Below are 25842 nucleotides of genomic sequence, written 5' to 3' on the forward strand. Positions count from 1 at the left end.
GTGCGTAAACCGCAAGGGGTACTTTTCCATGGTGTTGCAAGCACTGGTGGATCACAAGAGATGTTTCACCAACAACAACGTGGGATGGCCGGGAAAGATCCATGATGCTCGTGTGTTCAGGAACTCTGGTCTGTTTAAACGACTGCAGGAAGGGATTTACTTCCCAGACCAGAAAATAACTGTTGGGGATGTTGAAATGCCTATAGTAATCCTTGGGGACCCAGCCTACCCCTTAATGCCCTGGCTCATGAAGCCGTACACAGGCAGCCTGGACAGTAGTCAGGAGCTGTTCAACTATAGGCTGAGCAAGTGCAGAATGGTGGTAGAATGTGCATTTGGATATTTAAAGGGTCGCTAGTGCAGTTTACTGACTCGCTCAGACCTCAGCGAAACCAATACTCCTATTGTTATTGCTGCTTGCTGTGTGCTCCACAATCTCTGAGAGAGTAAGGGGGAGACGTTTATGGCAGGGTGGGAGGTTGAGGCAAATCACCTGGCCGCTGAATATGTGCAGCCAGATACCAGGGCAGTTAGAAGAGCACAGCAGGAAGTGCTGCGCATCAGAGAAGCTTTGAAAACCAGTTTCATGACTGGCCAGGGTACTGTGTGACACTTCTGTTTGTTTCTCCTTGATGAAAACCCGCCCCCTTGGTTGCCTCTAAATTCCCTGTAAGCCACCCGCCCTCCCCCCTTCGATCACAGCTTGCTTGCAAAGGAAATAAAGTCACTATCATTTAAAAAACATGTATTCTTTATTAATTGATTATAAAAATAGGGAGATAACTCACAAGGTAGCCCGGGTGGGGTGTGGGAGGAGGGTAGGAGGGAAGGAAAAGGCCACTTTAAAACTTGTTGAATGACAGCCTTCTGTTGCTGTGGGCTGTCCACTGGGGTGGAGTGGTTGGGTGCCCGGTTCTTGGGTGTCTGGGTGAGGAGGCTACGGAACTTGGGGAGGAGGGAGGGCGGTTAAGCAGGGGCTGCAGCAGCAGTCTGTGATACTGCTGCCGTTCATGAACCTCCATCAGATGCCGGAGCATGTCCGTTTGATCCCGCAGTAGCCCCAGAGTTGCCTCATGCCTCCTCTGATCTTCGTGCCGCCACCTCTCCTCATGTTCATTGGCCACTGTTCTGTACTCTGCTATTGTGTCCCTCCACACAGCTCTGTCAGTGCCGAACAACTGCATGAGCTCAGAGAACATGTCACCGCACGTGCGGATTTTTTGCCGCCTTATCTGAGATAGCCTTTGGGATGCAGGAGGGAGGCTTGAAACATTTGCAGCTGCTGGAGGAAAAAAAGGGAGTGAAGTATTTAAAAATATACATTTTACAGAACAATGGCTATACTCTTTCACGGTGAACAACACTATTCACATTACGTAGCACATGTGATTTTGGTACAAGGTTGCATTTTGCATCTTATATTGAGTGCCTGCGGCTTTGGTGTTAGAGATCACGCACGCAGGGCCGGGCAACAGAATTCGGCTTGCAGGTGGCCATGGTAAGCCATAGTCTTTTGGCTTCTGCAACCTTCATAACAGCAGCGCCCTCTTTTCCCATACCAAGCAAACCCCATTAAGTTGGCCATTTAGTGCTGTGGTTTTCCTGTTAACGTGCAGCAACGGAAACCGAACTGACTGCCTCCCCCCATCCAATTCTCTGGGATGATCGCTTTACCCCTCCCCCCACCGCCTGGCTGGCATCAGGGAAGATCCCTGCTAGCCAAACGTGAACAGCTCAGCGCCAATGCCCCTCCCTCTTCCCCCCTTCCCCCCCCCGCATGGCTAACTGTGGGGAGGATTTCTTTTCAGCCACAGGCAAACAGCCCAGTAGGAACAGGCACCTCTGAATGTCCCCTTAATTAAATTCAACCAGGTTACCATGAATGATACCACTCTCCTGAGGATAACACAGAGAGATAAAGAATGGATGTTGCTTGAATGCCAGCAAACACCGGGATCATATGCTGCCAGGCTTTGTCATGCAATGATACCAGATTACTTGCTATTAGCATGGTGTGGTAAAGTGTCCTACCATGGAGGACGGAATAAGGCTGCTTTCTCCAGAAACCTTCTGCAAAGGCTTTTAGAGTACCTCCAGGAGAGCTTCATGGGGATGTCCCTGGAGGATTTCCGCTCCATCCCCACACACATTAACAGACTTTTCCAGTATCAGTACTGGCCACGAATGCATCCCAAGTCCTCAGGGCTACTTAATCATTAAAAAATGCTTGCTTTTATAACAACATGTATTATATTTTAAAAGGTACACTCACCAGAGGTCCCTTCTCTGGCTTCATTGGGTTGGGAGGGTATTTCAGTCAAGGTGATAAAAAGATCCTAGCTGTTGGGGAGAACGGTGTGCTGTGTGCTCTCCCCAATCTCGTCCTCCTCCTCATCTTCCCCATCTGCAAAATCCTCAGCCATGGTGGAGAGTACCCCATCATTGGAGTCCACGGACAGGGGTGAGGTAGTGGTGGCACCCCCCCCCCAGAATTGTATGCAGCTCAGCGTAGAAGTGGCATGTCTGGGGCTCTGTCCCGGAGCGTCCGTTTGATTCTTTGGTTTTCTGGTATGCTTGTCTGAGCTCCTTAAGTTTCACTCAGCACTGTGTTGCATCCTTGCTGTACCTCTGTCCCTCATGGCCTCTGAGATTTTTTGAAATGTTTTGGCATTTCATCTTTTGGAACATAGTTCTGATAGCACAAATTCCTCTCCCCATACAGTGATCAGATCCAGTACCTCCTGTTCCGTCCATGCTGGAGCTCTTTTTCAATTCTGGGACTGCATCGTGACCTGTGCTGATGAGCTCTGCATGGTCACCTGTGCTGATGAGCTCGCCTGGCCAAACAGGAAATGAGATTCAAAAGTTCCCAGGGCTTTTCCTGTACACCTGGCCAGTGCATCCGGGTTCAAAGTGCTGTCCAGAGTGGTCACAATGGTGCACTGTGGGATAGCTCCTGGAGGCCAATACCTTTGAATTGCGTCCACACTAACCCTAATTCGAAACGGCGATGTCGATTTCAGTGCTAATCTCCTCATTGGGGAAGAGTACAGAAATCGGTTTTAAGAGTCCTTTATGTAGAAAAAATGGCTTAATTATGTGGACGGGTGCAGGGTTAATTCGGATTTAACGCTGCTAAATCCGACAAACTCGTAGTGTAGACCAGGCCTAATGCAGTTAACTACATCTACAACTGTAGACAATGTCAGTTTTAGTTGTTGTCTACAGCTTCAAGCAAGTGTTTTGGTTTTGTATCTTTCAGCTAGAATACCTGGAGAACAATCTCATTCCTGTCTTTGAAGAAAGCAGGTAGGTAGTTCAGTGGAGCAATTGATCTCTAAAAGTTTTGTTCAAAGGGATAACTGTCATAGATTTTATCCAGCATATTTTGTTAGGGATCAGCAAACCAGTTGAGATATAAGATGATCCATCCAAAACCTTTGCTTATGACCACGACCTCTAACTGTGATTCAAAAAAGTTTGTGTGGCTCGAAAGCTTCTCTCTCTCACCAACAGAAGTTGGCCCAATGAAAGTTATTACCTCATCCACCTTGTCTCTCTGTTTTCCACTTCTCATTTTTGGGCTGTTCTGTGCAATTGAAACTAGAAGTCGCAAAATACTGTGTGAAATCCTGCTCTTGGGAGATTTTCATCCTCATTTTGTAAAAAGTCAATTGGTTTGGATAAACTTCACTGAGCATCCAAATGTTCATATGCTTGTTGAAACCCATCAGATATGTTGACAGATAGCCACTACCAGTTTCTAGCATGGAAAATCTGGTGAGAGAGGTAAATTAACACGTTTAGGTATACAGCTACAATTTACAAAACAAATCACTAGCAACAGTTTTGTATTTTCAGGGTGTGATGAATTTATTCTAATGATGAAATACTTGTAACTTGACACCCTCCTGGGGAGTTATGATAGCTATATGTTTGTGGAACAACCAGAGTTTGAATTTCATTTTCTTCAGTTTGATCATGCAGTTTAATCTCTTACTCTTAATAAAATTTGCCTTTTCTCTTTCCAGATTCAAACTTTGCTTTTTCTATTTACAGATTCAAGAGCTATTATCCAGACAATATAAAAACAAAAGTTTTTCAGCCTCAAATTCTCACAGGTCTTATCACTGCCTGGATTTCTGATCGGGTAGAAGTGATGTCCTCTGAAATTTTCTGGCAAGGTATGTCTGCCCAAGAAAGATATGCTGTGTTGTCTCTTTACAACTCAAGTAGCCAGTAATAAAAATTTCAGCCTTAACAAATTTAACTTAAACAAGTGTTTCAAAACCCTATAATGTAACCATGAAAGAAGATTTGCAGAATTGGTCTTTGGAATTGCTGCTTCTCAGAAGATGAAGAAACAGCACCTTGCAAGATCCTGTTATTTTGCCAACTTTGAGGTTGTTGTAAGAGGTATTTTCATCACTTGTGGTGTATATGAGGCACAAATCTTTAAGACTCATGTTTTAAAGATTCAAATAGTCTGTGGTCAAGACAGTGCTTTTTCCTGACCCACTGACAAGAAGAGAACAGTAGTGTGATTGTGCAAAGGTCACTATCCCCAGTGTACTAATGCACAAGGATCTCTAACCCTGCTTCAGTGACATGGAGAGGTGGGTGTGCAATGGACATCAGTGCTGGTGTACAAGTGTGTCAGGGTCACTCCTTTCCACACAGTGCCCTTGAAGTGCCATTGTGCAATGGCTATCAGCCCCAGAGCGGTGATCTGGAGTCCTGGAGTGTGCAAAAGTCACCGGGGTCATGCAAAACCCTACGACCCCAGTGCAGAGCAGCCTCCTGTGCCAGGGTGGAGCAGGTAATCCTGTAATTTGCTATCTAGTCCCTTTGCATTCTATAAAATTCAGTAACTTAAAGGACTGGGTTCAAATTACATAATATTTCATCATACCAGATTTTGTATTATGTTCAGTCTTAAAAGGGCAATACATATATACTTTTGCTTCACAAACATGATCAAGAACGAGAAGAACACGGAGTTATATTTACACAATTGTGGTGTACTTCTGAAGTGTTTTCCCTGATTGCACCATTCCTGTGATAATCTGTGTGACGGGTTGGATCACAGAAACCCCCTTGGGACTGCCACCTGATGTGCCCAGACTACTTCTGCCACTGCTTTCCCTGCCAGCTTGAGACTCCAGCACCCTGTCTTGTTGAGCCGGACATGCCAGTCTGCTCCAACACAGATGCACTGTCTGAACCACGTGCTCCAAAGCTGCAGACTTACCTGAAAGCAACTTAAGAAGTGTACCTGCCTTTAACACTCAGAAGCCCAACTCCCAATGGGGTCCAAACCCCAAATAAATCCATTTTACTGTGTATAAAGCTTATACAGGGTAAACTCATAAATTGTTCACCCTCCATAATACAGAGATATGCACAGCTGTTTGCCCCCCAGGTATTAATACATACTCTGGGTTAATTAATCAGTAAAAAGTAATTTTATTAAATACAGAAAGTAGGATTTAAGTGGTTCCAAGTAGTAACAGACAGAACAAAGTGAATTACCAAGCAAAACAAAATAAAACCTGCAAATCTATGCTAATACAGTAAGAAGCTGAATACAGATAAAATCTCACCCTCAGAGATGTTCCAATAAGCCTCTTTTACAGACTAGCCTCCTTTTAGTCTGGGTCCAGCAAGCACTCACACCCCCTGTAGTTATTGTCCTTTGTTCCAGTTTCTTTCAGGTATCCTGGTGGGTGGAGAGGTTCTTTCTTGAGCAAGCTGAAGACAAAATGGAGGGGTCTCCAGGGGTTTAAATAGACTTTTCCTTGTGGGTGGAGACCCCCTCCTCTCTCCTATGCAAAGTCCAGCTCCAAGATGGAGTTTTGGAGTCACATGGGCAAAGTCACCTATCCATGCATGACTCAGAACTTATAGGTGGCAGCCATGGTTCACATGCTTCCTTGAATGTCCTCAGGTAAACTTATGTGGATTGGAGCATTCCAAGATCCATTGTTCATTAAGTGCTTCTTGTTTGGGCATTTAACTTGCATATTCCTTTCTCAAGAAGCTGACCAAATGCTTACAAAGGCTACTTAAAAATCAAGCCAGTACACACCCAATATTCATAACTTCGAACACAAAAATGACACATGCGTACAAATAGGATTAATAGATTCAATAGATCATAACCTTCACAGAGATATGTTCCATGGCATATGTAGCATAAAACATATCCCAGTCATGTCATATATTTATATATATACACACACACACATTCATAAGCATATTTCCATAAAGCCTTACGGGGGGCACCGTCACAATCAGTTACAGAAGTCAAGTGCCGTTTTAAGACCAATCTGAGGCAGCATTTGGTGTGGATGGAGAAAACTTAAAGTTTACTTCAAATAATATCATCCAGAACACTGGCTTTTGCACTAGTGCAGCAGGGCTGTGCGTTGAACACTGTGTCAAAGCATTCCCAGGCTGCAGATGTTAGCAAGATACAACTATACAGGAAGCCCAGTATACTTCAGGATGTGTGTGTGGTGTGGGGGGAGGCGGGGGAAAATCAAACAAGCTTGAAAACATGTTGTTTCAAGACTCCATGCATATTACAACATGCAGGGTTGCCTAATAATATTTCAGGTTCAAAAGGAACTAAGGCAGATCTGCGCATGTGCCAGCTTGAGAAATACAGGTCGTTGTTAGCGGCTGTGGTTTATAATGAGTAGGAAAGACGAGTGTTATGAAATATCATTAGCCAGATTTAAAGTTAGCACAGTCATGTCAGACTATTAGAGGGCATCTGTGCAGAATGTTTGGTTAACACTAATAGTTTTCAGTCTTAGCAACCCCAAACATTCAAAACTCATGAATCAGCTCCCCTCAAATCCCCCCCTAAAATTAGCTTCAGAACGCATGATTTTTTTTTTAATTTCAGGTATTGATTTGCCGTCTTGTTTTTGAGCACTCAGGTCACATTTTCAAGTTTTTCTCTGCAACTGTGAAAGCTAAAAACATTCTTATTTAATGAAAACAGAGATCCTCACATAATCACTTTACTTAAAGCTTGAAGGAAAACATGAAGTATCACAAGAGTCCTGGTAAAATTACGAGAGTTGGTGACACTGAGCTGTACTGGTACACATGCTGAATATCAAATCAGTGACAAGTACCTACATCTTAGCTGCCATTAGAGTTAAATTGGCCATTCAGTGAGGTTTGTTGATTCACAAGCTGATATACCTCTCGATTCAGTCCCATTCCTACCTCTCTTTCAATGAACTCCTTGGTGAGGATTATAAAATTAAAGCTAATCAACTTTTTTCAAAATTTGAAAATTTGGATGAAAAAATTCATGATGTTTCCACGAAAATTTTACTTTGTGAAAACGTTGTCCTGTTTTGGACCAGCTGTTTCAAAAGAAATTCAAAAAAATTGAATCGCTATATTAATATTCAATAAAAAAGGGAAAATGGATCATTTGTCAACTAACACTAAAATAATAGTCCTCTCCCCATCTCAGATCCATAATAAATATATATGTTTGTTATGTACTGTACGCTTTCAACATTCACTTTATTCCCCCCACCACCCAGCAGCACTACACAAAGGTAACTTTGAACTCACTGTCTTTTTTCTGTTCTTGTACTCTGGAAAAATGGACATTTTGCATCAAATATGGCCATGATCGTTTTGAAAAAAACATTCTGGTTTTTGATGTTTTGTAAATTCTTATTCATCATTCTGCAAGTTTATCACTGATCAGATAAAACGCATTCCTCTTTCCTAGTTTATACACTGTATCTTTCGGTGTCTCAGCAGGACACAGCTGGTACCCATCTGTTTGTGCAAAATGATGCTAATGATGTTATTTGGCTAGTTAGCTCTATTTTTAGAAACGTTCTCAGCCTTCCTCTCTCATCTCCCACATCAGTTACTGTTCCCTTCAGTAATGCCAGACTTTCTTGAATTGTGTCTCAAATACATCCCCAAATGAAAATAATTCCAGCTTACAAAGCAACTCATTGCAATCAATCCAAATAAGTTACAGTTCATTCTTTTAGTCAAGTCTCACACCATCAGTACAACCATTTGTGAATTAATATAATAGCACAATCTTTAATGCATTAACTGTATAACTCTTAAAAAAAATAAGCATGAGCTCAAACCAAAATACCAGGCCTGGACAACCCCAAATTTAAGAGGTGCTGGAATCTATTCTTGAAACTAAATTACATAGTTTGGTACTCTCTCTAGTCAAAGTGAAAACTGAGAGCAGAGCATCCCAAAACTAGCCCTTTCCACACCCAGATCCAAAGTTTACAGTTCAAACCCATCTGTAGTCGTGGTGTTTAAAGAATTCACACATACTATTTTGGTGAGGATGTGCCTAAGTTCCCAGAAGGGATTTATAAATGGCATGGATATCACTACCTAGGTGGGACGGTGCCCCCCATAAGGCTTTATAGAAATATACTTATGAATGTATATATGACATAACTAGAATGTGTTATGCTATTTATGCCATGTAACAAATCTCTGTAAAGGTTATGATCTATTGAATCTATTAATCCTATTTGTATGCATGTATCATTTTTGTATTCAAAGTTATGAATATTGGCTGCACACTTGTTTGATTCTGAGTAGGTTTTAGTGAAGCAGTTGGTCAGCTTCCTGAGAAAAGACTATTCTCAGTAAGTGCCCAATCAAGAAGCCCTTAAGCCAACAATGAACTTGGAGATGACAATCCACATCTGGGCTTTCCCAGGAATGTGGCTTGGCTGGTAAGGAACTCAGTCATGAATGGACATGTGACTTGCCCAGGTGACTCCAAAATTCCATTTTGTAGCTGGACTTTACATAGGAGAGAGGAGGGGTTCTCCACCCACAAGGAAAAGTCTATTTAAACCCCTGGGAGACCCCTCCATTTTGTCTTCAGCTTGCTCAAGAGAGAGCCTCTCCACCCACCAGGATACCTGAAAGAAACTGAAGCAAAGGACAGTAACTACAGGGGTGTGAGTGCTTGCTGGACCCAGACTAGAAGAAGGTTAGTCTGTAAAAGAGGCTTATTGGAACATCTCTGAGGGTGAAATTTTTTCTGTATTCAGCTTCTTACTGTATTAGCATAGATTTGCAGGTTTTATTTTGTTTTGCTTGGTAATTCACTTTGTTCTGTCTGGTTTCAGAGGAACAGCCGTGTTAGTCTGTATTCGCAAAAAGAAAAGGAGTACTTGTGGCACCTTAGAGACTAACCAATTTATTAGAGCATAAGCTTTCGTGAGCTACAGCTCACTAAATGCTACTTTCTGTATTTAATAAAATTACTTTTTACTGATTAATTAACCCAGAGTATGTATTACTACCTGTGGGGCAAACAGCTCTGCATATCTCTCTATCAGTGTTATAGAGGGCGAACAATTTATGAGTTCGCCCTGTATAAGATTTATACAGGGTAAAACGGATTTATTTAGGGTTTTGGACCCCATTGAGAATTGGGCATCTGAGTGTTAAAGACTGGAACACTTTTGTAAGCTGCTTTCAGTTAAGCCTACAGCTGTTAGGGGACGTGGTTCAGACCTGGGTCTGGGTTTGCAGCAGGCTAGCGGGTCTGGCTCAAACCAGGCAGGGCACTGAAGTCCTAAGCTGCCAGGGCAGGAAAGCAGGGGCAGAAGTAGTCTGGGCACATCAGGTGGCATCTCCCAGGGGGTTTCTGTGATCCAACCCGTCACACAAGGATATTTAAATTGTTTCTAAGATATAACAAAAAGAAACAGACATGAACAAGAGATAAGCAGCTGTAATTACCTTCCAATAAAGCAATTGTAAGGGGACTGTTGCCCCCTTACTAACATTCAGTGGGGGTGTTTCAGTTGCTAGCTCCCAGTACTAAAAGGGGGAAGGGTCGATGGAGAATCAGCATCCTGACAGCCCCCAGGAACAATGGGAAGAGGCCAGTGCTCCAGGTCAGCCTGAATGACAGAGCGGGCAGGCTAATCAGGGAGTCAGGAGGCCCCGTCCTCCATGTGAGCTGGATTTGCCTGGGTCAGACAGAGTGGGGCCGAGCTAAGGGGAAAGCAGGGGCCCAAGCTAAGCTGGGTAGCAGAGCTGTGCCAGATCCAGAGGGACCAGAAAAGCAGCCCAGAGAGAGCAGACCCTGTCCTGGGAGCAGAGCTGCAGCCCCAAAGCCAGAGGCACAGCCCAGAGAGAGCAGACTTGCCCTGGGAGGAGAGCTGCAGCAACCAGAGCCAGAGGGTCCAGAAAAGCAGCCCAGGAAGCAGGTCAGTGCTGGGAGCAGAGTCACAGAAGCAGCCTGCAGAGCAGACCTGTCCTGGGAGCAGAGCTGCAGCAACCAGAGGCAGAGGGGCCAAAGAAGCAGCCCAGGGAGCTGGAGGCAGAGCAGCAGCAGTGCTGAGACAGAGTGGTGGACGTGGAGCTGGGGCTGGAGTAGTCCGGATCTGGGTGCAGTGAGCAGCTGGGGAGTGCGAGGGGGACCCTGGGCAGCGGGCCCAGCACAGGGAGACGCCTCAGCCAAGAGACTCTGCAGGCCAGGCCTGGATCGTAACCCCGACAGGATGACACTGGGAAGAAGGGTCCTACCACTTAGAGCCTGAGAGCGCATGGCCACCACCAGAGCAAGTGTCCAACCCACAGCATCCCTGCAGCACAGCCAGGGCCTCAGAAGGAGGCCTGGGACTTACAAGGAACAGACTGTGAGCTGCCCTGACATTCCAGAGACACTGTTTGTGATGTTCCCTGCCACAGAACGGGTTGATGTGTTTCCTTTAACCTTTCCCATTTTTCCTTATTCTTTTTAAAATAATTGTTGATTAAATAACTTGCATTTGCTTTAACTTGTATGTAATGGTCAGTGGGTCAGAGAAGTGCCCAGTGCAGAGAGAGTACCCCAGAGTGGGGACACTCTAGCCCCTGTCCTAGGTGACCACAGCAGGGTTGGGGGTCGAGTCCCCCAGGAATCCTGGGCCCAGCCTTGTTGGGGTTACGAGGACTCTGCCAGACAGGAGAGTGGAAGGGGAGTCCTCAAGGGCGGGGAGTCCTCAAGGGCAGGGAGGCCACTGGGTTAAAGGAAGTGGGAGCGAGGACTCAGATCCTTTCGCTAGTCCACTTCACGGGGGTAGTGCAGAAGCCAGGAAAGTTCCCCACAAGAGCGGGACTGTTCCCCCGCTTATACAATCACAGAACTAAATAGATACAAAGTGCGACTGGGCTGAGTTATTCAAATATAAATTCACATTATTTTAAGAGTAACACAAATGTTCACTTGTAAAATATTAAAGAATTAACTAACATGCAGGTATTATAGTTGATGGACAGAAGCTCAGTGGAGAGATACAATGGTAGTGCCTGCAACCATCTTAATCAGAGTATAAAACATTTGTTCAAGAAGCCTTATCCACTTGAGCATAATAAAATAGAATAGACCAGGGGTAGGCAACCTATGGCACGTGGGCCAAAGGCGGCACACGAGCTGATTTTCAGTGGCACTCACACTGCCAGGGTCCTGGCCACCGGTCTGGGGGGCTCTGCGCTTTAATTTAATTTTAAATGAAGCTTCTTAAACATTTTAAAAACCTTATTTACTTTACATACCACAATAGTTTAGTTCTATATTATAGACATAGAAAAAGACTTTCTAAAAACGTTAAAATGTATTACTGGCACGCGAAACCTGAAATTAGAGTGACTAAATGAAGACTCGGCACCCCACTTCTGAAAGGTTGCCGACCCCTGGAATAGACTATAAAACTTCCAGGCCAAGTGATGAAGGGATACAACCACTACCACTCTGAACTCCAAACACTCTCCCAATCAGAAGGGGGATAAGCACATTTTAAAAACAGGCACTGTAGTGTTAAATGATGTCCTGCCAGCAGACAAATGCATCAAATCTGGGAAAGTTCTAGAACAACTGCTGCTGCTGAGGTAGATCAAACAAGGTGTTGACCTGACATTACATATCATCTAGCTGAAGTAGTTTAGGGTACTTGTGCATATAGCATGGTCATGTTTTTGGAACACAGTCCTCACAAAGATCCCATCAATTCCTTCCTAGATACCAAGCTGACAGGCAGTGCTTAATTTGTACCAGGACTGAGCCCCAGCACCTCTAGACTTGGCAGTTCATAGTCCCAGCACCTCTGGGATTGCTGCATCAATTATGAATGTAAAAAAATTGCTTGAGCCCTGGCACCTCTTTCATTACAAATTAAGTGCTGCTGATAGGGCATTATACATACCTTAGTATTTTGGAGGGGATTGTGGACCAAAAGAAGCAAGGTACCTTCTTCTCATGTCCCTCTTAAAAGTATTCTTCAGTACTTGCCTCCTGCAGCCAATCCCAAGTCCTCTTCCCCGCTCACCTGTCAATGTGGTAGCTTGAAATATTCCTACACACACACACACACACACACGTCAGAGGGAGACTATTTGGGTCTCGTCCGTGAATTACAGATGAGTTTATATGGCAGAAGTTGTGATTCACAGTTCTGATTTCCTCAGCATATTGCATATGTTATTTATATTTTTGCCTCCATATGCATATGAGAAAGTATAGGAAAACTGTAGCTGCATAAGGTGCCTGAGTTACAACTGCTGTAGGGACAATCTATTTTCCTAAGTTTTTAAAAAACTTAAACTGAAAAAAATCATCCTGGTAGAACCATATTGACCCCCACATTGGTCAACAGCAGGGTTGGAATCTCTAGATCCACAGCCCAGTCCTCTACCACTTGACAGAGTAACTGTAGCAGTAAAAGGCTATGTGGCATTTCCACTATAGAAGGACAGAGAGATGTACTTTGCCAGGACATTTCACAGCTCTTCCTAGACAGTAGAGGAATGTTGAGACTCAGAAATAATGGGTTCTATTCTGGGTTCTGGAGGTGAGTGTCCTCCTCTAGTGCTTACAGACCTTTCTGCCCCTCTCCTTCCCCAACCTCTCCCTGATCACTTCTGCTTCTATCCTCCCTTCTCTAGCTCCTGCCCCTGTTTTGTCCCCCACCTCTGCTGTCCCCTTCCCTGGCTTCTGCCCCAACATTCCCTCATCTCCGACTCCCATCTTCCCCACTCCATGGCTCCTACCTTTCTTCCTCCCAGTATACCTATTCTCCCCCCAACCCCAGTCATCTGCTCCCCTGTCTCTCTCCCTCCCAGGACCTGCTCATGACCCCCCTTCCAGGTTCTATCTCCCTCTCCTCCTTTGCTCCATACCTTGTTCCTCACTCCACTGTATTCAAGTCAGACTTCTTCCGCCAACTCCTTGCTGCCTGGGTGCCAGCAGGGGGAGCATTGAGAGTGCAGGTGACAAACTCCCTGCTGTTGGTTTTGGCAGAGCAGAAAATGAGTAAAACAGAAAAACACACAGCAATATGGTAACACTGGGGTGACTACCCTGCTTGCCTGCCCCTAGAACCGGACCTGGCAACCATGACCCCCGCTTGGATCATCCAGAGGGAGTAACTGAAGGGGAGGTCCTGCTCAGCTCCTGCAACCCAAGGCTCGAGCATGCTCAGTCGCTCTGAGGGGTGGTGCACAGGAGGTAGGCGGGGATGCAACATGCTCAGTGCAGAAGTCATCTTTGGGGAATTTATCTGCCAAACGCTAACAAGTCTCCACTGAGCATGTGCGAATGGCAATTTTTCAGCCTTATAACCTGGCTAAATTTGAAGGAGGGAAGGAAGAATGTGTTAAGCTCCACTAGGGAGAGCTACCTTTTCCTTAGAGCGATGCTTTATGGCTCATGTTTTGTAAGAGAAGAGCTTCTGGATACCCTTCTTGCCAACATCCAGTTGTCTCAGATTGTGGGGCAAGGTCAGTCCCAGAAAGGTAATTGTCCGGTAACAAATGTTCATTTCCCCAAAAGGCAGTATGATGGTGGCGGTGGAGGTATTGCCACTGTTGTGGAAAACGAGTCACACCATCTGTTTGGTTCAAACAGTCTGAGGTCTTTTATTGAATGCAAGCATGCAGGGAGAAGGAGACAGAGATGGTCACATGCAGGTGTCATCCTGGTCTCTCTCTGTCCTGCCCCTATAATACCAGTCTTATATAGTTTTTTTTAAATCCAAGTCAATTGATACATTTCCTTAATTTCTTTATTACTCAAGCATTGTTAATAAGGCCTTATAAGGAGCTAAAATAAATAGTTTCATAATTAGCACTGTGCTGACGCACTTCGTTATTATCAAGATCTGCCGTTTACTTGTGGCAGTTTTGTCTAGGGGCTTTTGCAGGTTTTGGGGGGGTTGCATAAAATGGACAGCTAGGGACTTGAGCTAGGCTAGAGGTTGGCCTAGTTCGTTATCTGGATCAAAATACAATGGTCCAGCTTAAGCTAAGTCTTACAGGATGCAGGCCTCTGTAGGCCTTTTGCATTACCGCTCTTGCCTATGCTGCATATAGTGCGTAGATCTTGTCACAGAGTGGGATGGGGTCAGATCAACAATACTTTCCCCCACACCACCTTGGAGACATAATACGCCCTTTGCCCTGACTGCAGCAGGAGCCCCTTTCTGTCTCTGGAGCTTGGAGTTGTACCCTTTAGAGCAGTGTCTATGCTGGGGATTTTTCTATTAGTGTGTAGCTACCAGTATTTCAGGCTGGGGTACCACACCAGTCCAAGCACTGTATTGTACTGGCGTAGCAGTTCTACACTGCAGTTTATACGAATATCCCCAATATGGAGATCAAACCAATTTTGTCTGATCTGGAAATTCATGCACATAATATTTTAACTGCATGAATGTGTGTATACTGCAAATGATGATTTCTGAACAGGTTGAATTGAAAACCTGTTTCTAACCCGTTGAACTGTTTGCAAATCAAACCAATTTTTACACTATATGACCAGCTCTAGTTTTCACTTACATATCCAAATCTTCTGAGCTGACTGGCGTCCTGACTAATGCAATTGTGTAAGAGAATTCTGAACCACTAACTCTGAACTCAGCTGGCTGTGTTGACTCTTATTCCCCAACCACTGCGTGCATAAAGACCCACATAAGTTCCTTTTGGATTTGAAATACTATTAAGCAAGCATATGTTGCAAGGTCTATCAAACTACAAAAAAAAATAACTCTCATGAGGAGGTGACAAACAATGAAGAGCATGCAGCTTCCAATAAAGTCTTTATTTGTCTAACATCTGTCAGCAGGATGTGCTTTCCTAGCATGCAGAGCAAAAGCCTTGTATGAATTTTGTGCAATAAAGAATTAGAGGCTGTGAGTGGCTCTCACACGATTGTGGGTCTTCCTGGGGCAGCAAGACCAAGACCAAATTCTTCCAACCATCCAAGCCACTGTAATGTTAAAAAAATGTTTTAAAAAATGTACAGTTCTGTACAAAGTTGACACAATTAAATAACAATGTTGAGGATGTAAATGCTGAAAATCAGGACATTCACTTACAGTTCTCACAGCATCGTATGTGTTTAGACTGAATGCTTTAGTATGGTGGATCCCTGACTGGTCCATGGAGCTGTTAGTGGTCCATGCCACCTATGGAGATGAAAGCCCTTTTGTGAGACGTGGGAGGTGGCGGGGGGAGGGAGGGAGTATATGTGCATGGCCTGGGAAGACTTAGGAGGTGGTTGAGTTTCCATTCTAAATGTTGGGGGTGGGGGGGAGGAAGGATATTAGTAGGGAGGGAGTCACAGTTGTGGAACGAGAGAGACAGACGCTGTGATTACTTCACTGCCATAACTCTCCTTAGAGTTGTAATGCCAAGGGTTATTATTTTTAAAGTTCTAAGAGTTTTGCCATTTAGTCCCTACAAAAAAGACTTCTGAGAAAATAGATGTCTCTTTTCCATATCTAGTGAAGCCTGGCATTAGAATGCCTAGTCAATACAAATGAACCACATTCATGCCAAATGATGGCTGAGATTTTAAATGTATAATGTCAGTAATCAATTATTAAGAAAGATTGAAGCTTGCCCTGTTGTTTGTGTAGTGAATGAGGCTGTTGTCTGTGGGACCGAAGAAGTTGCAAAGCTGGAAGGCATATAACAGAGGCTGGGAACTACAGGAAGGGAAAAGATGATCTCATGGTTAAACTAACTGAATATGATGTCCCTAGAGAATTGGATTTTATCCCTGCTTCTGCCACAGAATTCCAGTGTGATGTTTGGCAAGTCACAAATTAAATTTTTCATAAATTTGTCACTTTCTACTTCTCATTTTCTGGGTACTCAACTTGAGACACCCACTGTCTGATTCGCAGAAGTGCTAAGCACTCAGAACTGCAACTGGGACCGCTGTTGTAAATATATAAAGTGCTAAAAAATGCTAATTACTCTGAAAAATTCCATCCTGGGCTTCTCAGATTGGGCACTCAAAATGAGGGGATACTTCAGATAATTTTGGCTTTAATCTCTGTGCCTCAGTTTTCCTTGTGTAAAATGGGGAAGATGATGAGAATTGGCCTGGAAAAATCTAGAACATGATTTTCCAACAGAAAATACAGTTTCCGCCAAAACTGAAATTTTCTGCAGGAAAATCTATTTTGCCAAAACATTTTGAAAATTGAAATTAAATATTTAGTTTCAGGTCAGTTTAACCCACATGGGAATATTTTGTTTTGTTGTACTGATCTGATATCAGTTCAATAAAACGTTTACACATTCCAATTTCAGCTCACTGCCTAATGGAAGTTATAGTTTGGGTCCCCATTCTCTCCTCTGGGCCCAAGCTCCCTGGAGGACTACATCTCCCAAAAAGTCTCCATCAGACCAAGCTCTGAGTGGTACATCGTGGGAGTCACATGACCCTGGGTGCATCATGGGACATGTAGTCCAGCCAGAGAGCCTGGCCCATAAGGGATCTGGGGGTGTATCAAGCTACTATTACCATGAAGCAATGTGGCACAATGGGAAAATGCAGTTTACTGTTGACGTGACTCGAAAGAAGGGTCAGTTAGGGTCATTTCAAACAAACATACATTTGGATTTTGGAAAAGTTGACATTTTTATTGCCATTGCAAATGCTGAAACATTTTGTTTCAACAGTTCCAAATAGATGGTTTTTTTCCAGAATCTCCATTCTGTGAAAAATTTCAACTGTCTCCCCCATAAGTTGAGCCCCATTGTGCAAGACCAATGGCCGTCAACCATTCCAGACTACTGGACCCCTTTCAGGTGTACTCCCAAATTTCATCTCACTTAAAATCTACTTGCTTACAAAATCAGACATAAAAATACAAAAGTGTCACAGCACGCTATTAGTGATAAATTGCTTACTTTCTCCTTTTTATCATATAAAATATGGTTTATAAAATAAATCAATTGGAATATATATATATTGCACTTTCATGTCAGTATATAGTATATAGAGCAGTACAAGCAAGTCATTTTCTGTATGACACTTTAGTTTGTACCGATTTTACTAATTACTTTTATGTAGCCTATTGTAAAACTAGGCAAATATCTAGATGAGTTGATGTACCCCTCCCCTCAAAGACCTCTGTGTACCCCCAGAGGTATGCATATCCCTGGTTGAGAACCACTGTGCTAGATATCATAGAATATCAGGGTTGGAAGGGACCTCAGGTGGTCAACTAATCCAACCCCCTGCTCATAGCAGGGCCAACACCAACTAAATCATCCCAGCCAGGGCTTTGTCAAGCTTGACCTTAAAAACCTCAAAGGAAGGAGATTCCACCACCTCCCTAGGTAACCCATTCCAGTGCTTCACCACCTTCCTAGTGAAAAAGTTTTTCCTAATATCCAACTAAATCTCCCCCACTGCAACTTGAGACCATTACTCCTTGTTCTGTCATCTGATACCACTGAGAAGTCTAGATCCATCCTGTTTGGAACCTCCTTTCAGGTAGTTGAAGGCAGCTATCAAATCCCCCCTCATTCTTCTCTTCCGCAGACTAAATAATCCCAGTTCCCTCAGCCTCTCTTCATAAATCATGTGCTCCAGCCCCCTAATCATTGTTGTTGCCCTCTGCTGGACTCTTTCCAATTTTTCCACATCCTTCTTGTAATGTGGGGTCCAAAACTGGACACAGTACTCCAGATGAGGCCTCACCAATGCCGAATAGAGGGGAACGATCACGTCCCTCGATCTGCTGGCAATGCTCCTATTTATACAACCCAAAATGCCATTAGCTTCTTGGCAACAAGGTCATGCAAACATAATAAATGACAGCCCCTGCATCAAAAAGCGTACAATCTTGACAAGTGTATTGAGAAACCAAAAATCCATGCAGTGGATGCAGCTTCATAGCAACCCTGATATGAACAACTTCTGGTTAATAGGAATATTTTGCTGGGAACCAATCGTGTCTTATTGGCTTTAATGTCGGACATTGGCACCGGCACGCCACTTATTGAGAACTCTTTTTGGAAGAAAGGCCCTGGCCACAGACAGATTTGCGAGGCTGCAACCAGGGGAGGAAGCTCTGGGACATGCTTTCCCTAGCTGCAGGCCTGCAAACCCACCTGCAGCAGATGCTGGCATGTCCCAGAGCTTCCTCCCCTGGCTACATCCAGGGACCACACAGAAGGTAAGGACTGAGGGGCCCACATCCCCACCGACAAGGGAAGCCCCTGCCGGAGTCCTGTGCTGCAGGCTGAGAGGGGAGGTTATGGGCATGACAGCAGTAGGAAGGGTATGCTGGGCCTTGTGGAGCTGCATGGTACCTCCCCCCACAGCTGCCCTGTCCACAGGCAGGTTTGCAGGGCTGAAGCAGGAAAGTCACATCCCAGGGCCTCCTTCCCTGGCTGCAGCCCCACAAACCTGCCTTCCACTTATTGGCAACTGCTGGATAAAGGCAACTTTTTGCTGGCAACTGAGGAGTTGCAAATAAGCGGAAACTACTGTATTATAATCCACGGGCCATTAAGTCAGTGCCAAAATAGGGGCTAGAACCCAATTTCCCCAGTCATTTGCTCTAGCCACTGCACATCCCAGGTCTAGTTTTCTACTGCTTTGCCCCTAACATGGGCACTTACATCTGGGAAAAGAGGAAGTAAATTGCTACCAAATGACAGTTAGTACAGTAAAAGTTGTTTTATCCAGCATGTTGGGGAGTGGGAGGTACCAGTAAGTGAAAAATGCCGGTTAACTAAGAGGAAGGGAGTTTGGGTGCAGGAGGGAGCTCTGCATGCTGTTCCCATGCTGCCCCAAGTGCTAGCTCTGCATCTCCCATTGGCCGGGAACCATGGCCAATAGGAGTTGTGGGGGCGGTGCCTGTGGACAGAGGCAGTACGCAGAGCTGCCTGCTATGCCTCTGCCTAGGAGCAGCTGGGACAGGTCGCTGCTTGCGGGGAGCTGCCCGCCCCCGGATCCAGCACCCTGCACCCCAACCCGCTGCCCCGTGCCCCATCCTGCACCCAAACTCCTTCCCAGAGCCTGTGCTCCATACCCTCTTCCGCACCCCAACCCCCTGCAGGCCCCATGCCAACCAGACTATAAACGGAATTTCAATGAAGATCAGAAATGCTGGTTTATAAAGCTGTCTGGTTGGTGAAGTGCTGGATAAAACAGCTTTTACTGTATTTTATACACCCTTGGCACTACTGAAAGGATGCAAGGCATAGTGAATCAGGCCCTCTGCCTTAACTAGCACTTGGTATATTATAAATAAGGCTCCAGTTTAGCAAGATTTGTAAGCAAGTGGCTACGTTCAAGCATGTAAGTAATTCTATTGAAGTAAATGGTTCTGCTCACCTCATTAAAGTTAGACATGGACTTAAGTACCTTGCTGAATTGGGGTTTCAATCATGAGCCAGTGATCAGTTGTGTGATCTTGGACAAGGGAGGGCATGGATCAGCGTTCACGTCTCACTCCCTGTCAGTACCCAGGCTGGGCCGGGCAAGCTAATGTTCCAACCAGTGGACCAAATACCATGATGAATCCTGGTCACGTGCTACCTGCAGCACGTTAGGAATATGCTAAGATGATCTTGGACAAGTCACTTCAAAACTCAGTGCAGTTTCTACGTCTGCAGAATGGGAATCATTCCCACTCTGAGATCTTACAAAGTGCTAGGTCATTTTGTTGTTTTATCCAAGTACAATAGTTAAAACAATTATTACTACTTCTTAAAACAATCAGAAGAGAATAAAAAAATATATCGGCAAGCTGCAGTGATGATAATTACAGCTTAATTATCCATAACTGATTCTTTATGCCCTAAAATAATTTATTCTCCTCAGTCTGGTTGCTGATATCTGGTAGATTCATCACAAATGTCAATCTGTACTTATGTACTTAACATTCCACGTTGCTCCCTTTCCTTTTATTTTTCAGAGTCAGTTGATTTCACTACAGGAACATCAGGGAAAGTTCTTATGAGTATCTGCAGGAAGTCTACAAAGGGAGTTTTAGATCTCTTAGAATTCTTCATTTTTGTGTCTTTAAGTAGGATACAAGCTTTTACACTTTTGCGCAATTTTTGCAAATGCCAACATCTTTATCCCTTCCAAACAAACGCTGCACATACCACAGTTGTCAGCATGGCTCCTCTTTAAGGTCTAGATTCAGCACAACACAAATATGCTGAAGTCCCATTAAGGTCATTTGGATTTAAAAACATAATTAAAGTGTTTAGCTGAATAGGGATGGAATTGTACATGTGGTTGAAGTTAAATACATGCCTAAGTGCGTTGCTGAATCCACACCTACAACTGGGAAGTGATTCCTTAATTTAAAAATTAATAAAATGCCAAATAACTAAAATCCAGAAACCAGGTATAATCTCTTTTTAACATACTGCAGGCATGAACGCCTATGTTCAAAGAACATTGTTAAGGTTGCAAAGTCAAATACTCAAATTAGGAAATGCCAGAATTCAGGTTGCCCGTGCAACCTTAATTCAACTCCCTTTGGGCATGTGCATTATGATCATCTACATGATGCCAGACTATTTTTCCCACAAGTTCCTGTCTCCTTCAGTGCACAAAATAGAGGATACTCACTTAGGAAGCAGCTATTCAATATTTTGTTTTATCCTCATTACTCAGCACACAGCCGTAGGCCTTACTTATTGCACACTATTCAAACCATGGTCTGAAGACAGAATTATTAATTTATCCATGGGTTTTTCTATAGCATTCACCACCACCGTATCCGACTGCTTCACAAACATTCATTTATCTCATAACGTCCCTGTGAGATGAGGGGATATTATCATCCCCATTCTAGAGGTGGGAAACGGGGCAGAGAGATGGAGTATCCACTAATTTGGGGTGCCCCCCTGGGGACACGTAGACCATTTTTTTCAGAGTACTTAGCCCCTGCAGCACTTTATATATTCAAGCACAAATCCCACTGACTTCAGTTGCAGTTGTGAGTGCTCAGCACTTCTACAGATTAGGTTCCAGAGCCTCATGTCAGGCACCCAGAAAATGAAGAACGCACAATTAGTGACCATCTGTGAAAAGCTGGTTGAAGCGACTTGCTTAGAATCACACAGAAACTCTCTGTCAGGGGTAGAAATAGGATCCAGGTCAGAATTCAGCTGTCTTGACCACAAGATCCTTCTGTTTTTCTTGCAGCCCCCTGCATTTACTACACCCCTTCAACATTCTGCAACAAATAAGGCAGGAGTCAAAAGGACAACAGCCTCCTTTGCTACACAACTCTGGTCCATCCCCAAAGCAGGTCCGGCCCGTGCACTGGAGGCAGGGGTCTGATGGGGAAAAAAGTAGTATGTGATCATGTACTTCAAGACTGTTACCATAATGCACATGCCCAAGAGGGCAGAGTTAAAGCTGCACAGGCATTTCTGAATTTTCAAGTGCTTAACTTTGCAACCTTGATGTTCTTTTAACATAGTTTTTGTTGGTGTGTAATTTTCTAGACTTTTTTAAAAAGGAAACAAAAAAACCCCAGATTCCATCATGTATCATCATATGACCCACTAGGGTCATCATCAGACCCTCTGCCAGTGGAGCTAATGGAATAACTGACAGCAATAGTAGGCTGGCGTCCAGTATCTGGACCAGCCCAGGGGTGGGAGGGAGAGACACGCTTTGCCAAAAGGTATCGCAGATATTTGAGGACAGCAGAGGAATGGTGAAACTCAGGAATCTTGGGTTCCATTCAAGGCTCTGGAGGGGTCTTTACTCTGGTGGGAAAGCTCTTATGCCTGTTCCCCTCCAAATTTGATCCCTTCTGCCCTGTCTCTTCCAACCTTTCCCTGTTCCAGTCCTATCTCTACCCCACAACCCGATTTCTTGTCCTAGTCCCATTCTACTTGCCTAACCCAAACCCAATCTCTACTCCTGAAGCTTCTCATCTCAGTCTCCTTGCCCAGCCAGTCCTAGTCTCCTGTTCTGGGCCTGATGTCCGAGTCCCAATCTCCTTTCCTGTGTTTTTCACCAATATCAGCCTTCTCCCAGTCGTCGGCCCCAACCCCCGCATCCTTGCACCTTGTCAGTTCTCTCTCTCCTCCCCCTGCCTTCCCCAGCCCACGGCTTCCTGGGCTGTCTCCTTGTGCAGCCGCAGTCCCCTCCAGCTCCTTGTCTGATCTCACTGTCCACCCCACTCTCCCAACCAACTGGCTCCCATTACTCTTCCCCATTTCCCTTACGGACTCCCAGTTCCAGTCTCCCCCTTCAATTGCCAGTCACCGTATCTCTTCTCTCCTCCACTTTAGTCCCAGTCTCACCAGACTTCTCATCTTGATCTACTCCTTTCCCCCAGGTCCACCTTTTGTGCCCTCTGCATTCAAAATAGACACCTTCCTCCTCCATGCTGCCTGCACGCCAGCAGGGGGTCACTGAGAACACTGAAGGGATAAGCTCCCTGGTGCCAGCCCCACCACAAAAGAGAGCAACTGGCACCAGAGATTACAGGGGAAATCTTTCTGAGCCCCTGTAGACACGGCTGGAGCATGCTCAGTCACTGTGTGGGGATGGCACTTGCCTAGTCTGGTCACACGTAGGAGCTGTGAGGGCATAAAGCATCTTGAGTTGCGCTATGTGAATGGTGCATGCGCAGTCTGGTCAGCAACAGGAGCTGAAAGGCTCAAGCGTGCTCCATGAGGACAGAATCCTGGAAGTTTTTGGTTGCCAAGATCTAGCAACTCTCAACTGCGCATGTAAGTATGCTGCCTGCCAGGGGCCCATATCTGAGACAATACAGAGGGATTGTCAATGAACATCCAGCCCTCTGATTACTACCTCTGCTACTCATCCATGTGGGCACTAATGATGCTGCAAGGTATGACCCTCTGCAGATCAGAAGTGACTACAGGGCTCTGGGAGCATGGGTGAAGGAGTTGGGAGTGCAGGTGCTGTTCTCTTCGATCCTTCCGGTCAAGGGTAGAGGCCCAGGCAGAGACAGATGCATCCTGGTGGTGAATGCCTGGCTGCAAGGATTGCGTTGCCAGGAGGCCTTTAGCTTCCTTGACCATGGGATGCTGTTCCAAGAAGCAGGACTGCTAAGCAGAGATGGGGTCCACCTATTGAGAAAGAGCATATTTGGATACAGACTGGCTAACCTAGTGAGGAGGGCTTTAAACTAGTTTAGAAGGGGGCAGGTGACCAACGCCCATGTTTTCGACTTACCTGTGGAGACCTGGGAGAAAGGTTGGAATTTGGGGGGAGCATGGGCTGTTATAGGAGGGATAAAGGAGAGAAGACAGAACTGGTTGGGGGGGAGAATCAAATCAATATCTTAGATGTCTGAATACTAATGCAAGAAGTATGGAGAATAAACAAGAAGAACTTGAAATGCTCGTACATAAACACAACTATGACATGGTTGGCATCACAGTCAGACTTGGTGGAATACAAATGACTGGAATATTGGTATAGAAGGGTACAGCTTGCTCAGGAAGGACAGGCAAGGGAAAAAAGGGAGGAGATGTCTTATATATTAAAAATGTGTACACTTGAACTGAGGTTCAGATGGAAATAGGAGACAGACTTGTTGAAAGTCTCTGGGTAAGGATAAAAGGGTGATGTCATGGTAGGGATCTACTATAGGCCACTTAACAGGGAAGAAGAGGTGGATGAGGCTTTTTTTAAACAACTAACAAAATCATCCAAAGTAGGACTTGGTGGTGATGGGGGACTTCAGCTACTCAGACATCCATTGGGAAAATAACACAGCAGGGCACAGATTATCCAACAAGTTCTGGGAATGTATTGGTATTGGAGACTATTTTTATTTCAGAAGGTGGAGAAAGCTACTAAGGGAGATTCTGTTCTAGATTTGATTTTGACAAATAGGGAAGAACTGGTTGACATTTTGAAAGTGATCATGAAATGGTAGAGTTCATAAATCTAAGGAACGGTAGGAGGGAGAACAGCAAATAAAGATAATGAAGGAGGCAGACTTTAGAAAACTCAGGGAGTTGGTAGGTAAGATCCCATGGGAAGCAAGTCTAAGGGGAAACTTATTAAGGGCACAAGAGCAAACTATCCAACTGCATAGGAAAGATAGGAAGTATGGCAAGAGACTACTCTGGCTTAACCAGGAGATCTTCAATGATCTTTAAAAAAAAAAAAAAAAGTCCTACAAAAAGTGGAAACTAGGTCAAATTACAAAGGGTGAATATAAACAAATCACACAAGTATGTAGGGACAAAATTAAAAAGGCCAAGGCAAAAACGAGATCAAACTAGCTAGAGACATAAAGGGTAACTAAGAAATGTATTCTACAAATACATTAAAAGCAAGAGGAAGACCAAGGGCAGGGTAGGTCGGTTACTCAATGGGGGGGGGGTGAGAACATCAGAAAAATGTTGAAATGGCAGAGGTGCTTAATGACTTCTTTGCTTCGGTTTTCATCAAGAAGGTTGGTGGTGATTTGATGTCTAACATAGTGAATGCCAGTGAAAATGAGGTAAGATCAGAGGCTAAAACAGGGAAGAACAAGTTACAAATTACTTAGATAAATTAGATGTCTTCAAGACACCAGATCCTGATGAAATGCATCCTAGAATACTCAAGGAGCTGACTGAGGAGATATCTGAGCCATTAGCGATTATCTTTGAAAAATCAGTCATGGAAGACAGGAGAGATTCCAGAAGACTGGACAACCCAGGGAATTACAGACCAGTGAGCTTAACTTCTGTAACCGTAAAGATAATGGAGCAAATAATTAATCAATTTGCAAACATCTAGAATAAGGTGATAAGTAACAGTCAGCATGGATTTATAAAGAACAAATTGTGTCAAACCAACCTGATAGCTTTCTTTGATAGGGTAACAAGCCTTGTGGACGGGGGGGGGGGGGGTGGTAGACATGGTATATCTTGACTTTAGTAAAGCGTTTGATACGGTCTCGCGTGACCTTCTCATAAACAAACTAGGGAAATGCAACCTAGATGGAGCTACTTTAAGGTGGGTGCAAAACTGGTTGGAAAACCATTCCCAGAGAGTAGTTATCAGTGATTCACAGTTATGCTGGAAGGGCATATTGAGTGGGGTCCTGAAGGAATCAGTCCTTCGTCCGGTTCTGTTCAATATCTTCATCAATGATTTAGATAATGGTAGAGAGTACACTTATAAAGTTTGCAGATGACACCAGGCTGGGAGGGGTTGCAAGTGCTTTGTAAGATAGGATTAAAATTCAAAATGATCTGGACAAACTGGAGAAATGGTCTGAAGTAAATAGGATGAAATTCAATAAGGACAAATACAAAGTACTCCACTTAGGAAGGAACCATCAGTTGCACACATACAAAATGGGAAATGAGTGCCTAGGAAGGAGATCTGCAGAAAGGGATCTGGGGGGTCATAGTTGACCACAAGTTAAATATGAGTCAACAGTGTAACACTGTTGCAAAAAAAGCGATCATCATTTGGGGGTGTATTAGCAGGAATGTTGTAGGCAAGATATAAGAAGTAATCCTTCCGCTCTGCTTCGCATTCATTAGGCCTCATCTGGA

At 44.4% G+C, this 25842-nt stretch overlaps 1 long non-coding RNA gene across 2 annotated transcripts; it reads right to left on the reverse strand.

The window, feature by feature from the left end:
- Positions 1–708: 708 nt before the first annotated feature.
- On the reverse strand, positions 709–12450 carry LOC140905036 (uncharacterized). Of its 2 annotated transcripts, none has more exons than XR_012156719.2 (3): positions 12231–12450; positions 2273–3777; positions 709–1282 (listed from the first exon to the last, which is right to left on the reverse strand). It is a non-coding gene; the product is annotated as an uncharacterized LOC140905036 (long non-coding RNA). The 2 variants fall into 2 exon arrangements; XR_012156718.2 differs by lacking the exon at positions 12231–12450 and adding an exon at positions 5604–6146.
- Between the last annotated feature and the right edge of the window lie 13392 nt (positions 12451–25842).

The sequence above is a fragment of the Lepidochelys kempii genome, chromosome 1, assembly GCF_965140285.1.
Source record: "Lepidochelys kempii isolate rLepKem1 chromosome 1, rLepKem1.hap1, whole genome shotgun sequence".
In the NCBI taxonomy this organism is placed as follows: Eukaryota; Metazoa; Chordata; order Testudines; family Cheloniidae; genus Lepidochelys; species Lepidochelys kempii.